The sequence below is a fragment of the Capricornis sumatraensis genome, chromosome 6 (genome assembly GCF_032405125.1).
Source record: "Capricornis sumatraensis isolate serow.1 chromosome 6, serow.2, whole genome shotgun sequence".
Lineage (NCBI taxonomy): Eukaryota > Metazoa > Chordata > Mammalia > Artiodactyla > Bovidae > Capricornis > Capricornis sumatraensis.
Genome location: NC_091074.1, coordinates 106,954,681 through 106,969,520, shown reverse-complemented (window position 1 = coordinate 106,969,520; position 14,840 = coordinate 106,954,681). Strand labels below are relative to the sequence as shown.

At 39.3% G+C, this 14,840-nt stretch overlaps 1 pseudogene; it reads left to right on the top strand.

Moving 5' to 3' along the window:
* The first annotated feature begins 567 nt into the window (after window positions 1-567).
* Window positions 568-14,840, top strand: part of LOC138080808 (craniofacial development protein 2-like) — a 44,533-nt pseudogene continuing 30,260 nt past the window's right edge.

The window sequence follows — 14,840 nt, the reverse complement described above, 5'->3', positions numbered from 1 at the left end:
TCTCCCATCAGGAAGCTTCCATAAGCCTCTTATCCCTATCCATCAGAGGGCAGACAGAATGAAAACCACAATCACAGAAAACTAACCAAACTGATCACAGGGACCACAGCCTTGTCTAGCTCAAAGAAGCTATGAGCCATGCCATGTAGGGCCACCCTAGACAGATGGGTCATGGTGGAGAGTTCTGACAAAACGTGGTCCTCTGGAGAATGGAATAGCAAACTACTTTAGTATTCTTGCCTTGAGAACCTTATGAACACTATGAAAAGGCAAAAAGGTATGACACTGAAAGATGAACTCCCCAGGTCAGTAGGTACCCAATACGCTACTGGAGAAGAGTGGAGAAATAGCTCCAGAAAGAATGAAGAGATGGAACCAAAGCAAAAATAACACCCAGTTGTGGATGTGATAGGTGACGGAAGTAAAGTCTGATGCTGTAAAGAGCAATACTGCATAGGAACCTGGAGTGTTAGGTCCATGAATCAAGGCAAATTGGAAGTGGTCAAACAGGAGATGGCAAGAGTGAACACTGACATTTTAGGAATCAGTGAACTAAAATGGACCGGAATGGATGAATTTAACTCAGATGACCATTGTATCGACTACTGTGGGGGAGAATCCCTTAGAAGAAATGGAGTAGCCATCATAGTCAACAGAAGAGTCCAAAGTGTGGGCAATAGGGAAGTATTTACTTTAGATGCAAAGCAGGGGAGTTCCTTGGAAATGAGGTGTGTAGTGTCTGATGCCCACTTCAGGAATCTAGACTCTAGCCCTCTGGAACAGCAAGAACTCATGCCCTTTAGAAACACAGGTTTATATTTGCATTTCCCCTTCCTTTGCTTCAGATCCCCATTCCTCTTGTTGATTCTGCTGTCTGTAACATGCATGGATGCAAAGAGCTAACCTGAGGAATTATCTAATAATGTAGTCATGCTTTTTGCCATCTGCATGAACCTTGTTTGATAAACTGTCAGGGTGCAGGGACAAAGAGAGATCATTATATCACTGATTTCAATGTTCAATCCTGTCATAAACTGTTCAGTTATACTTCATGGAAAGAAAAAAAAATGTATTTGGTGAAGAATGGAGTCAAGTTAAAACAAGAAAAAGAGTATGTTCTGTTCTTTGGTGAATTTTCCCTGCCAAGTGCAAAAGTTCCACAGTTTTTAGGGTTATATACAAGGCTAGAGGCTAACAGGGCCAAGAACTGCACACAAGGCCACCCAGTGTAGACAAAGTCGTGGACTTGATGGGGATCAGGAGGTGTTACAGTGGCTGATTGTGGAATGTGATTTGAAGAACACCTGAAATTAGCTCTTTTGAGTTGAACAACTTTATGGCTCATGGTTTCTTGTCCTCTCTCCATATGGCAATGATAGGAACAAGCAAGAGGCACCCAAGCAGAGCAGAGAGATCCCTGACTAAGGTGGGACATCTGAGTTCAGGGTCAGTTGCCAACCCTAACCCCTGTGAGACCTTGGCAAAGTCACTTCAACTATCCAAGAGTTATTTTCTGCATTAGTAAAATAAGAAGGTTGGGTTAGAGCATCTCTAGGTTACCTTCTGCTCTGACAAATCTTTTGCTCCATGAGGCCTAATCTATACTAACAGCCGGTATGTGGTAGTGAAGGCTCTGTGTCTTTCTCATTAGACAGGTGTGATACCACCTCCCTCACCAAGATGGTTTGAGGACCACATTTCAAATGAGATCGTGAGTGAAGTGATTAGCTCTAAACCTGTCAAACAGTGGTTCTCAGTAAATCAGAGTGTCCTTTGTCAGGTCTCCCATTCATTAAAATGTTTATTGAGCACCTACTGTGTACCAGGCAATATTCTAGGAGCTGGATGCATAATAATGGATAAAAGATGAATTTGCTGCCTCCATGGAGCTTTTAGTAAACAGACTGATAAATATACACAAGCACAGAATTTCTTCCCTTCCTTCCTCCCTGGCTCCCTCTTCTCCCCTCCTCTTTAACTCATTTGCTCTCAATTCCTGTTGCAGGTCCTGCTTGGATAGAATCTAGCCCCAAGAGTGATAGACCTGAGGTCAGGTCTGGTATGTGATGCCCAGTTTTTCCATTTGATGGGTAGTGCTTGGACACATGAACATCAATTGGAACAAGAGGAGGAACAGAGTGAAACAAAGTGAAGGGACACTGGGACTTTAGGATTCCCTACATCTGAGAATGTTGGCAACACTGTACTGATTAGTTCTCTAGAAATACATACATATATACAGAAGAGTGTATAAAGAAAACCAAAACATTTATGACTGTAGAGTCAACTTACATTTACTCAACACCATCTGGAGCAGGCTGAGCAAGGCATTGGCTTCCTGGAGGTGAATAATACTTAATTTTGTACTTCAAGGAGCTCACATTTTCCTGAGGAAGGCAAACATGAATCTCAATATACTATGCTAAGTGCTCTTAAAGATGTGTAAATCCAAGAAGCTACATAATGTATAGCAAAATATTTTGACCTCATCATTTGACATTGCCATTTCAATACTATTAAGGTAAAATTAAAAGTTCTTCTGAAATTTAGCAGCCTCAAAAAACATTGATTTTATTTTTCTGCCTGCAATGCAGGAGACCCTGGTTTGATTCCTGGGTTGGAAAGATCCGCTGGAGAACTGGAGAAGAGATAGGCTACCCACTCCAGTATTCTTGGGTTTCCCTTGTGGCTCAGCTGGTAAAGACTGCCTGCAGTGCGGGAGACCAGGGTTCCACCCCTGAGTTGGGAAGACCTGGGGAAGGGAAAGGCTACCCATTCTAGTATTATGGCCTGGAGAATTCCATGGCCTGTAGAGTCAGACACAACTGAGTGACTTTCATTTAATCAAATCACAAATAAATATTGCAGGTAGAGATAGTGAACAGAAGGCAATGTTAATAACAAATATATATAAAGTTAAACTTTATTGATTAAAAAATAACAAAAGATTTTATTACCTTAAAGAGATTATCTGAAAAATATATACAGATTAAAAAACAAATGCACTCAATAGAAATAACCTTAACAGTAACAACAACAAATCACTGTGCAGCAGGTATAGTTTGAACATTTTAATACCTTTGAACATTTTCATATCAGGGAAAAAACCTGATAAATTGAAAAATGTCTTTATTGTGATGTATAAAGAAAAGACTGTGTGGATCACAACAAACTGTGAAAAATTATTAAAGAGATGGGAATACCAGACCACCTTACTTGCCTCCTGAGAAATCTGTATGTAGGTCAAGAGGCAACATTTAAAACTAGACATGTAACAACAGACTGGTTCCAAATTGGGAAAGAAGTACATCAAGGCTGTATATTGTCACCCTGCTTATTTAACTTATATGTAGAGTACCTCATGCAAAATGCCAGGCTGGATGAAGCACAAGCTGGAATCCAGATTGCCAGGAGAAGTATCAATAACCTGAAAATCAATAATCTGAGAAATATCAGATATGCAGATAACACCACCCTTATTGGCATAAAGTAAAGAGGAACTAAAGAGCCTCTTGATAAAAGGGAAAGAGGAGAGTGATAAAGCTAGCTTAAAACTCAGCATTCAAAAAACAAAGATCATAGCATCCAGTCCCATCACTTCATGGCAAATAGATGGGGCAACAATGGAAACAGTGATGGACTCTATTTTCTTGGGCTCCAAAATCACTGTGGATGGTGACTGCAGCCATGAAATTAAAAGACGCTTGCTCCTTAGAAGAAAAGCTATAACCAACCTAGACAGCATATTAAAAAGCAGAGACATTACTTTGTCAATAAAGGTCCATCTAGTCAAAGCTATGGTTTTTCCAGGAGTCATGTATAGATGTGAGAGTTGGATCATAAAGAAGGCTGAGTGCCAAAGAATTGATGCTTTTGAACTGTGGTGTTGGAGAAGACTCTTGAGAGTCCCTTGGACTGCAAGATCAAACCAGTCAATCCTGAAGAAACTCAGTCCTGAATATTTATTGGAAAGACTGATGCTGAAACTCCAATACTTTGGCCACCTGAAGTGAACAGCTGACTCATTAGAAAAGACCCTGATTCAGGGACTGATTGAAGGCAGGAGGAGAAGGAACCCATAGATGATGAGATGGTTGGATGGCATCACCAACTCAGTGGACATGATTTTGAACAAGCTCCAGGAGATGGTGAAGGACAGGGAAGCCTGATGTGCTTCAGTCCATGGGGTCACAAAGAGTTGGACATGACTGAGCAACTAAACAACAGCAAAGGAAAAGACCATGTGGGCATAACTTAAGTAAATATTAAAATACACAAATACATGTGGTTTCACTGTGCTATAAAGATTACTGATCAAGGAATTCAAATGGCACAGAGTGGTTTGCCGATATAAAACACATTTTGGAGGAAAGTTAATCAATGTTGAAGTCAACTAAGAGTGTACTTTGTGGGTCACAGAGCAGAAGGAAAGGATAGATAATAGGTCTTGTTGGGGGAGGACATATCTATCATGTGTGCTGTCTCTCTAGTAAGTCAGTAAAACTGACACAGGATTTTTTTGCAGACTGTTTTATCCAGTTTATCTTTGTGTACCCCTGAGCAATTAGTAGCACATCACAAATGGTGGTTACTTTGTAAAGAGTTGCTGAGTGAATGAAGAATAAAACAAATGAAAATTAAATGGATGGAATACCACTGGCCCTCAAAGTATCACAGTCTACCTTTGGACAATAGTACTTCCTATCACTTTGTACTGTAATAAACTATTTTCATGGTTATCACTCCTATCAGAGATTGATTTTCTGCAGGGCAGGGAAGATGTTTTTAATGTATGTTTATATACAGGCATTCAGCAAATGTTTGCTAAATAAACAAATGACAAAATTTTATATTAAGGGTCAGGTTACTTAGTCTAAGATTTCTCAGATGTTTCCCTCATATTTCATTTTCATCATAGTATGAGTTCAGATGAGAGCCAAGGGCACATGGTTTAGGGGGCTTCCAATCCCTGTAGAATCAAATCTGGTTAGGAAATATACTTTGTAGAGGTAAACATCTACACCATTTAGAGGAAAATATGAAATAAGAGGATATCTACTGAGGGCTCTCCCTAGAGCTGGTTTCTACTCTACCCTTTCCCTGGAGACTCCTAGCTCAGTTTGCTCTGTTCTTAGCAAGTTTTTGGCCTCAGCCTTGACAGCAGCTTGGAGGCAAACAGGAACATTATTTCATGAAGTAATTTAGACATGATTTTTAAAAAATCTCATCTTGGCACAAACCCCACAAGAGCTTGGATTTAACCTGTTATTATGACATTTCAAGGAATAATAAATAAGTTGCAAAATGGAAAACTGTAGAAGCTGGGGAAGAAAGAATTTACATTACAATTTGTATACAAGCCACTCAACATGAAATAAAAGGGTATTCAAAGGAGCAAGGTATGCTAGTTAAGTAGTATAAAGTTCTCATTTTTGCATATAATTACAGGAAAAACTTGTAGAATTCCTTCTTTGTTCTGATTTTCAGAGAGGATAGTTTCTTTGAATTTTACAACTATGGATAGAATCTTTAGCCAAGGATGGTTGGAAATAGCTGATATTAGGCCAGAAGTTTGAAGTGTCTGGTAATGGTATATAATTATAAGACCTCTTTAGAGCTTCCACCTTTGGTTTGGTCTCAGAGATATATCATCTAGCTCAATCTCACCTTCTGAAAAAGCTAATACTTAAAGAGATGGGTCAGGTCAGGAAGCAACAGTTAGAACTGGACATGGAACAGCAGACTGGCTCCAAATAGGAAAAGGAGTACGTCAAGGCTGTATGTTGTCACCCTGCTTATATAATTTATATGCAGAGTACATCAGGAGAAATGCTGGGCTGGAAGAAGCACAGGCTGGAATCAAGATTGCCAGGAGAAATATCAATAACCTCAGATATGCAGATGACATCACCCCTATGGCAGAAAGTGAAGAGGAACTCAAAAGCCTCTTGATGAAAGTGAAAGAGGAGAGTGAAAAAGTTGGCTTAAAGCTCAACATTCAGAAAATGAAGATCATGGCATCTGGTCCCATCACTTCATGGGAAATAGATGGGGAAACAGTGGAAACAGTGTCAGACTTTATTTTGAGGGGCTCCAAAATCACTGCAGATGGTGACTGCAGCCATGAAATTAAAAGACGCTTACTCCTTGGAAAGAAAGTAATGACCAACCTAGATAGCATATTGAAAAGCAGAGGCATTACTTTGCCATCAAAGGTCCGTCTAGTCAAGGCTATGGTTTTTCCTGTGGTCACGTATGGATGTGAGAGTTGGACTGTGAAGAAGGCTGAGAGCCAAAGAATTGATGTTTTTGAACTCTGGGGTTGGAGAAGACTCTTGAGAGTCCCTTGGACTGCAAGGAGATCCAGCCAGTCTATTCTAAAGGAGATCAGTCCTGGGATTTCTTTGGAAGGAATGATGTTAAAGCTGAAACTCCAGTACTTTGGCCACCTCATGTGAAGAGTTGACTCATTGGAAAAGACTCTGATGCTGGGAGGGATTGAGGGCAGGAGGAGAAGGGGATGACAGAGGATGAGATGGCTGCATGGCATCACTGACTCGATGGATGTGAGTTTGAGTGAACTCCGGGAGTTGGTGATGGACAGGGAGGCCTGGCATCCTGCAGTTCATGGGGTTGCAAAGAGTCGGACACGACTGAGCGACTGAACTGAACTGAAAGCGATGGGAGATACAGAATTTAGTTTTGCTGTAACACACATGAAATATGTGAATTTGGGCAAGCTATTCAACTTCTCTTAGCTGTTTCCTCAACTGTCAATAGAGATTGAAGGAGGAAAAGCATGTAAAGCCTGTAGTGCAGGACCAGGCACAAAGATAATAGGATTTAATTTTCCTTGAAAAGTTGAGAGCTTATCCTGACTTTTCATGTACGTTATTCTTCGTTGCTCCTCACAGAAACCCATTTAAGTAAATCCAAGGGCATCTAGTTTTCTAGCTGGAGAAACTGAGTCTCAGAAAGATGAATGACTTGCCCAAGATTACTCCTTGGACAGACAGATGGCAGCACTGAGAGTGGAATCTAAGTTCACCCTCCAAAGTCTAGATACTTTCTCCAGCCTTCTGTCTCCTGCAGAGATGATGTAAAGACCCAGGCCTTTCATTCAGCTTCATGAAACACTGGGAGTTAGGGATTAAATAGGGCCCCAAACAACATAGAAGGGACTGTTCATCTTATGAAGGACATGTTGATGCCACACAACCGAACCCATACATATCAATTGGCTAGTACGAATGGTTAAGACTTGGTCAGATTTTCATCTCAGCAGAAGAGAAGCTGGAAGGTCTTTATAAATTTTTCTTCTCAAGGTATTCTCAAAATTCATAAAAGAAGAAAATTAGGAAAGTATCAAGTCAGAAGAGAGATAAAACTTTAATAATTGATGGTGTAAAGTGACCTTGAGAAAAGAAATGGCTGATTGGGTGACAGGAGTCTGATGAAGTCTTCATATACTGAAGTTCTAAGACATTTTGGCGGGGGGTGGGGGATGGAAACTATACTGAATGGTGTATGAAATCACATACAGTTTCTCAGCCTGCTTTTCTGACGTCACAACTTTTTCTCGTTTTTCTCTCTTCCTAGATTGCCCTTCCTCCCATTGGTCAGTGATGAACTCCTATTCATTCATCAAGACCCGGGTAAGATCACATGCTCAGTGAAGGCCCTTTTGGGCCCCAGAGGGTCCTCTGCTTCTCCCTCCTATGAGTCTTCCCTCAACCTTGTCCATATTTCTAAGAAATGGGATGCAACGATAGCCAAACGTATTTGAAGTATTTGTATATATCTAACCATTTAACGACAGAGGATGAGATGGCTGGATGGCATGACCGACTTGATGGACTTGAGTCTGAGTGAACTCCAGGAGTTGGTGATGGACAGGGAGGCCTGGTGTGCTGCGATTCATGGGGTCGCAAAGAGTCGGACACGACTGAGCGACTGAACTGAACTGAACCATTTAATGCTAGTTTCTTGAGGCAAGAGACCATGTCTTATTCCCCATATAAATGCTGGCACGAGGTAGACTGTCAAAGACTTTTGCAACAAATTGAAAAAACTCACCGCAAGGGAAATTCTTCTGTTAAACATATCTTATGTAACTGGAGAAAAACTTATATACATTTGCATATTGTCTCTAGGTTAGGTAAATAGAAATAAATGTCAGCATTTAATGAGATTTCTCTGCTTATAGTTATGCTATGAAAAGAGAACATTGCCACTGCTTGCAGAATTTATTGACATCAAGATTACATGTTGCTTTTGGAATGTACACCATGAAATAGAAAAGGATTGGCTAGGAAAATGGGCAGAAAGGTGAACATGTTGGTAAAAAAAACATTTAATTAAAATTATACTTGAGTATATTTTAATTCAAACTGATGTTCATAAATTATGCATTCACCTAGGTGACAAGTGAACAGGTCCAAATATAAATCTTGACTCTGCCACGTTTCCTCTGTGAGCTCCCAAGCCTTTTGAACCTTAGTTTTAGAAAATGTAAACTGTTTGTTATTAAAATTATTCTGGTGTGAAGAGGTTAATTGTCCCTATATCAATCCATAAATCCTATTCTAGTGAAATCCTATTCTAGTGAAATTTTTAGAATTTAATAAAATAATTTAATGAAATATTTTAATAATTAAAATAGTTTAATGAAATTCAACTTCATCTAGAATATAAGGCTAGAGTGAATCCAGAATACTTTGGAAAAGAGGAGTGATGAAGGCATACTTACACCAAATGTATGAAAGCACATTATAAAAACCAGAAAGACTTACAGTGTTGGTGAAGGGATGGGGCCAGATATACAAATAGTATCCTCGAATTTAGTAAATGATAAAAATAGAGTTTCCATTAGGAATGAGAGCAAAAGTTATTTGGGGAATGGATTGGCACAAGTGGCTAATTACTTGGAGAGGTATAGTGTTATCATATTTTCATAAACTTACAATATAAATCCTATTTTGTGGGGTGAGGGTAAAAACGCATATGGATTCTTGTGTGAGTTAATGTATATATATATATCAGAAAAAGCCTGAAACAGTGAAATCAAAAATATCTCTGGGTAGTGTGGTTATGGATGATTTTTACCTTTTTTTAAATTCCTTTATTGATTGTCATAATTCCTTGCAATATACATGTATTTCTTCAATTATGAAGGGTTTAAGCCTTGAATTAAAGGCTTTTTTTTTTTTTTTCAGTTCTACCAGTTTAGTGCTACCAACCCATCTCCCTCCACCCTCATGCACACGTGCTCAGTCATGTAACCCTGTGGACTGTAGCCCACCAGGCTCCTCTGTCCATGGACTTTTCCAGGTAAGAATACTGGAATACTTTTCCAGGTAAGAATACTTCTCCTAAAGCCTTTTTTCATGAAATTAATAGAAGAGGAATATTCTCAGAGCACAATAAACTTATGTATTCCTAGATCAGAGTAATCTCTATGATGTTTTGATCGAAAGCTTATAGTAAAAGGCCAATGAGACCATGTAAGTTATTAATTTCTTCATTTAAATTTCACTGTGCTCGGAGAACATGACTTGTGCAGTTCCTACATTTGGGAATTTATCTGGCTTATTTTTGCAGCCAAATATCTGATCTATATGTGTGGATGTTCCATAAGATCTTGGATGAAGGTATTTTCTCTTCCCCTGAAATTTAATATATACATGTAAATATATTAAGTTTAACTTTACTATTCATATCTTTTACATTCATCCCTGGTTTTTATAAACGTGAGTGGCTAAAGCTGGAGTGGTATTTCAGTCTCTAATAGTTGTGTTCCTGTGTATTTTGCATGGGATTTCTAATAGATATGCATTTGTTGTTCTTGAGATCTCTGCAGGCTGTGCTTTTTGTCATTATGGAAGGGTGCTCCCGGTCCTGTTTAGTGCTCCCTGCTGCATATTCTTTTTTGTCTGAAATTAGTACTGTGTCCTCACTTCTTTCTGTTTGGGCTGCTAAAATCAAAGTGTGCCTTTCCCTGTCTTTGTGTTTTTAATTTTATAAAATAATTTACTACTTTGGTTTTAGAGCTGTTGGAGACAGGTTTTGATTTCTGACCATTTATATTTATTGTCACAATTGATATATTTGGTCTCACTTCAATGATAGTCTGTTATACTTCCATACTGAATCCATACTGATCTATTTTATTCTCCAAAATAGGATGCACATATTCCAGCTGGTATACAAAATCATTCATTGGAGACTCTGAAGAAAATCTTATTTTTACTTAAAAATTAAGAAAGATATTAAGCTGTAATAATATTTAATTTGAGTTAATACTGGCACTTTGTTCTGGTCCACACGTAAGGCAGACTTAGTCAGTTTAATCCTAATAATTGAGGTAGAAGAGAGTGACTTCTAGAAGTCGGGATGAATAACAGTGAACTTTAACATTTTGCGCACTTTCCTGGGCTCATTGGAATTTTAGTGTACTCAGTTAAGTGAATTTAGGGTTGTTTTATTTACTTTTATCTAAACTATGTCACAGAATTGGCAAGGTTCTTAAAATGATTCCTGGGGGGGAAGAAAGCAGGCTAAAAGTAACGTCCATTATGTAAAAGCAAACACAAGAGAAGTGCAACAACAGCCCTCTCCCCGCCTCCACAGGAGACCAGCCAAGCTCATACTTTCCCTTTTCCTGGCAGGAATTCACCATTAGCCACGTTATGAGGTAAGAGAGAGCATTTTCAGAACGGATGTTTGGAAATGTTTCCCAGTGTGTTTCCGCTGCTATCTGATACATTGCTGAAAATGATGTAGATGTTACACCTGTAAAATATAATCTCTCATATCAACATGCCTCAAAAACTTGAAATAGAATTTTTAGTCTGTTTAAAGGTTTTGGAGAATTTTAAACCCATTTGTTGAAACATAAAAATATAACATGGACTAATTCCCTTTGCAAGGGCAGTTGATGGATATCAATGGAAGGTGGAAATTTACTACCACATTTCAACAATAACGATTACATAATTGGTGGAGGGAATAGGACATAAGCATCATGATTATCAAGTGTAGCCAATGACATACTTCTTCACTTTGAATTTGTCTGTCTGTGAAGGATTATTCAGCTATTGCAGTCACTAAAACCAAGTTTGAAATAAAAATAGACCCAGAATCACAGCTTTGAATTGCCATATTGCAAGAGGTGGAATCAAGCTATTTAAAAACATTGAGAGGATATTAATCATTGATTCCCATTAAAAATTATTATTTTAGTGAAAGAAAAAAGTTGCTTTGTTATTAATAAACACAATTAAATTTATTTTAAATTAGGATTAATTTTAGGTTTATCTCATCCTTTTGATGATTCTGTTAGCATCTATTCTATAATGCATACACATAAATAAGTACATATGATGGAACATGTATTTCTATAGAATTTATTAAGGAATCACTGAACTGGGGAAATATTGCTCAAGTCTCACTGATAAAAAAAAAGATGTAATCTTTTTATTTGGTCTATACTTTTCCCTATAACTGAAAATACATTTGAATTTATTTTCGTTTATTATTGATGTTGAGAATTGAGCTATATTCTTTTCCATTGCATAAGCAATTTAATATAGTTTTGTATATCTTTTCCCACACATCCTCATGTCCAGTTTTTATTGATAATAATTTTTTACTTTAACCCAATCATTGTTATTTTCATCATATAGCTTCTCTTTTAAAAATTATTATTGGGCTCCCCTGGTGGTCCAGCGGTTAAGGATCTTCACTGGTGGCTCAGGCGGTAAAGCGTCTGCCTATAATGCGGGTAGAACCGAGTTCAATCCCTGGGTCGGGAAGATCCTCTGGAGAAGGAACTGGCAACCCACTCCAGTATTCTTGCCTGGAAAATCCCATGGACAGAGGAGCCTGAAGGGCTACAGTCCATGGGGTCGCAACGAGTCGGACACGACTAAGCGACTTCACTTTCCAATACAGGGGACACATATGTGCTCAGAAGCAAGAGCTATTTTCCTGAGTTCTGTAAGCCATTTAACCAAATTATTGAACCCAAGGAGGAGGTCATGGGACTCCCCGATTTATAGCTGGTTAGTCACAAGCACAAATGACAATGGGGACTGGTGATCGGCACCTCAAGTGGAGGCAGTCTTCTGGGGCTGAGCCCGTAACTTGTGGGATCTGATGCCAACTCTAGATAGAGTATCAGAATTTAACTGACTTATGTGACACAGAGTTGGTTTCCACAGAGAACTAGAGTCGCTCTGTGTGGGAAACAACACACACATCTGGTGTCCAAAGTGAAGTTCTGGTGTGAACGTGGTAGACTATGGAAAAGCAGAGTTTTCTTTTGGTTGGTGAAGAGAATGTAGAGAGGAAATAGGTTTTCCTCTCTGAAGGCACAGCGAGGTCATATTGTGGTACAGTGTGGATAACTGGAAAGGGAGGAATTTGCAGCCATTAAACCATCTCCCACACTAACAATCTCCGACATTCTATTTAACAGTAGAAAAGTATTTGTCCATCCTCTATGTGATGGTTCTAGGTCCCAGATTCTTCCATCCTCTGTCCCCTGAGTCCTCTGTCTCCAGCCAGACAATGCAGAAAGATTCAATAGAGAAGGCATACTGGCTTCTTAAAAGCCTAAACCCAGGAGAGACCTTTCAGTTCTGCTTATATTCCTTTACCAAAAACTATTCATATGGCTCTACCCCAATGTCAAGGGGCAAGTGCCTTCCAAGAATAAAGATAGAAGGGGGACTGTGAATATCTGGTGGTCAATCAGCTATCTATGTCACATTCAGCAACTGTTTTTTTTTCATTTCCACTGCTGAGTTTGTTATCAGATACTCATTAAGAAACCGTCTAGTATCTTTCTGACATAAATTGGCATATCTGTGTTCTCATTTCTTAGAGGAAATATTTGAAAAGAAGCATTTCCTCTTTTCAAGGTGATTTTCTTATTTGGACTTGCAACATGACCTCCCACTTGAAGGAGCTTCTTGCTTCTGTTGCGAGCATCTTCTTCTTGAGATGGCCTCTGGCTCAAAGAGAAAGCCTAGAAGCAGAACTAGCATTTTGATTGTTGAGCTTTCCTATCCTAAGGTCCCTTTTCACTCTTGCAAATTAGTTGGTCTCACAGGAATTGTCTGGGTCCCTCCACCTCCTTACTATCCCTTCTCTATCACAAGGACATTCATGACTAGAGCCTAAAAGGTACCCTTCCATTCGTTACCACCAGTCTGTGTGAAATATATATCCTCTAAGGTGTCGGGCATGTACATGGCATCCTTCCTATTTTCCAGTGCTGATGCTGGTTTTCCCCTAATTTTATATCCATTGGTCATCCCATTTGACTGAGGGTGGAAAGCTGAGTGTTTGACGCTTGCACTTACATCATCATCAGAAGCAGAGGAATTACACAGTCTCGCATTGAAATGCTTGTGGAAATTATATGGCCTGTGATATCAGTTTCTTTAAAACACCTTGTAAACTTTTACTTTTGCAGAACTGTCATAAATCTGTTTAATTCAACAGTTTATACTAAGTACTCCAGTATTCTACTTAGAAGTAAAGCATTTTTCTGCTTGACTGAAACTTTGTATTATTGGAAGTTGAGAATACCATTTGTTGTGCCAAATTTCTCCATATCTGATTATCAAAAATTTTGATAGCTCACATGTGAATCCATTTAGTGAGTAGTTCTGAGGCTGCACAGCTGAGTCAGAAGTACTGTTGAGCAGTGGGGTGGCTGGCATCTGGAGTGGCACTTCTGCCCTCAAAAGGCTCACAGTCATTGATGGTCAGATAATGATTGAATTAGTTTGATGTTTTGGAAGATAAACCGTCATACTTTCTTTTTCTCTTCATCCTTGCATATGACCCTACCTCAATGGTTTTTACACTAACTCTGAGAGAAGCAGGATTGAAAGGGTAAGAAACAGCAGATGGGGTAAGCTTTTCTTTTGTAACTTTCAACATAGGTTTTGAGACCCAAAACAGAAAAGGCAAGCTTGAGGAAAAGTGAAAGTGAAACTCACTCAGTTGTGTCTGACTCTTTGCAATCCCGTGGATTAGACAGTCCATGGAATTCTCCAGGCTAGAAAACTGGAGTGGGTAGCCTTTCCCTTCTCCAGGGGATCTTCCCAACCCAGGGATTGAACCCAGATCTCCTGCATTGCTTAAGGAAAGCAGAGGGTAAACTGTATGCCAACACAGGAAATTTTGAAAGCATTCTCTATGTCACTGTGGCTAGGGTGTGCTTTGTGGAGAGGAAGAGCAATGACCTTCTGGAGCTGCCTGGTGTGAGATGGAGGGCCAGATCTGGGCATCCATGTGAAGGATGACAGTGTCCACACAGCACCTCTCTACAACTTCTTCAGCCGAAAACCTTGTAAGGGGTGCCCTTTGCCATCTTTTCCATGGCTTTTGGACAATGATATATCTCTAAAAAAATAAAGCAAATGAACAAACAACCCATCCCACACACACACTCAAAACCAAACCAGGTTGAGAGTCGTGACACCTGAGAAGCAGTTGATGGATTGGCTTTAGGACAAGAGTGGTCAAGAGTTAAACCTAGTCCTTTTTCACAGATAATTATAATGTGGGCTTCTGAAACAGATTTTTGTGTAGACAGTTATTAAGCAGAGAGAAAAGGAAATGGTGCTGAGAGTTGCCAACAAAATGGGACTTCACTAACTTGTGTCCTTTTGGGAAAGGCCAGCAAGAGGATATGTGATACCAGGGCAGGAGTGAAGACAGTTGTGAGGTGTTGGCAACACAGTTTTTGAACTCAGTATAAAGACACCATCTAGCAAAAGACTCTCAAATGTATTTATAGGAAAAGATTTTCAAAGGCATATGAA